This window comes from Prunus persica, chromosome G5, assembly GCF_000346465.2.
Source record: "Prunus persica cultivar Lovell chromosome G5, Prunus_persica_NCBIv2, whole genome shotgun sequence".
Lineage (NCBI taxonomy): Eukaryota > Viridiplantae > Streptophyta > Magnoliopsida > Rosales > Rosaceae > Prunus > Prunus persica.
Window position 1 is genome coordinate 1,284,549 of NC_034013.1, and position 1,905 is coordinate 1,286,453.

At 31.2% G+C, this 1,905-nt stretch overlaps 1 long non-coding RNA gene across 1 annotated transcript in view; it reads left to right on the plus strand.

The window, feature by feature from the left end:
* LOC109949086 overlaps window positions 1–1,522 on the plus strand; it is a 10,129-nt gene extending 8,607 nt beyond the window's left edge. Inside the window, exon 2 of the long non-coding RNA XR_002271560.1 lies at window positions 1,312–1,522. This is a non-coding gene — a long non-coding RNA (uncharacterized LOC109949086). The remainder of the gene's footprint in view (window positions 1–1,311) is intronic.

Genomic DNA, 1,905 nt, shown 5'->3' on the forward strand with positions numbered 1-1,905 from the left:
CAAACAAGGGGACAAGTTAAAATTTTTCAACTTCGATTTGGGAGCATGAGAAGTGATTTCAACAGAAATGATCTACTCATTCAAGCAATCTTCGATGACACAATGCCACTTCTTGAACCAACATCGCAATCATCTGACAAAAGTTTGGCTGCACATGATACAGAAAACAGTGGTACCCAAATGGTTCCACCCATTACCCCACTTCTCTCAAAGCAAATTCCAAGTGCATCTTCCACAAGCTCAGCTGATGCTTCTATAACAGAAGCTACCCCAATTTCAAAAAAAAGATACAGAGACGCTATTAAAAGAGCTCTCTTTACCTTTCGTCCATCAAAAAAACCAAAAAGGTTAGAATTTATATAATAATTAACTCCTTTATATCAATATTTACGCATATTCTAACATTTACCAATATATTTCTTTCTTTTCCATTTAGCATTTCTTTAAGTCATGTTCAAACCGAAAACGAATCTGAAAAAATGGTTGCAACAAAAAGCATGGAGGAAACTGTATCAGATTCTGATTTACCAATCATTGGCTTAAAGAAGAAATCAAGCATGGAGAGTTTGGCAACCAGTACTCCTACCCCGAAATTAGAGTTTGTATTCTCTAATTCACTCATCTCATTTAAATACATATTACATGCATAATATTCAATTATTCATACCTTCTGTCATATTCTGATTGATGCTTTGTTTTAATATATTATAAGATTATCTCTACTTATTATATAGGTCTAAAAACCATTTAACCACTATTGAATTAATTATAAATGAAATTTTTGCATGCTGAATGTTCGGAAATACAATTAAATTGTCATATTTACAGGTGAATTTTTTTGGGAAATGTCCGCTTTTCAGAGGAGGTTCTGCCCGTTTTTCAACAGAAATGTCAAGTCCTTAAGTAATTTTAACTCCAAATAAGGGCAAAAGAGTCATATGTTCCTAATACATAAGAGAATTAAAAGCCTAAACATTATATTTACATCATTTTTTTCAATTTTTCTTCAATATATCCAACCATGATTATTTTACCTCTCTTCAACTTTTCCTTTAGATAAACACAGAATTTAAAATACGTTTACTTTGTGTTACTTCAATTGAAAAACCATCTACAGCTTGCTCATTAGTTCTCTTAATTTTGTTACTTTGTGTTTCCTAGATTGGAAAACCATTTATAACTTTCTTATTAAATTGTTAAATTATATTATTCCTGTTTATACATAATTAGATGTTTATGATTATTGTCCTAACTCAATTTTCCCCATTCATCAACATTAACATTTACTATTTTCCCACTTTTTTATAACAGGGTCAAGACCTCCATCAAAGAGAAGAAAAATCATGAAGAAATTGCAAAACAAAACTCGCCCAATTAAACAGCATGCTGCTCAAAACTATCCAAATTTTGCTATTTTGATGGCCACTTCCCACTATTAACATCTCAATGTATATACAAACAAGTCTACTATTTTAACATAACAAGTAGCCTGTAAAATATGTTATTACTTCCTTTTTTGCAACTTATACTCCCTTAGTTAAACATAATGCTACAAGTTAAATCTCATTGTATATATAAACAATCTTACTTAGTCTACGTAATTTCAAAACCCGCAGCATCGCGCGGGCTTTTCTGCTAGTTAGTTCTAGATGACAATTTTTTTAAGTACAATCTACATAACAGAAGATATTTCCCAGGAACTGTTTTTAGAAGAAAACAAAAATTTAACAGTTGTGGAAACTTAAATATTCTCAAAAAGACTGGGCTGTGGAAGCTCAAATACTGTTTGGTGGTTTATGCTATAAATATGACCTCTTTTAATTCGTGGAATATTATGCCAGTATTTAATTTCCCATTCATTGGTTCTTCATCTTTGTTGGAAGTTGGAGTCAGTAATCAATTGTA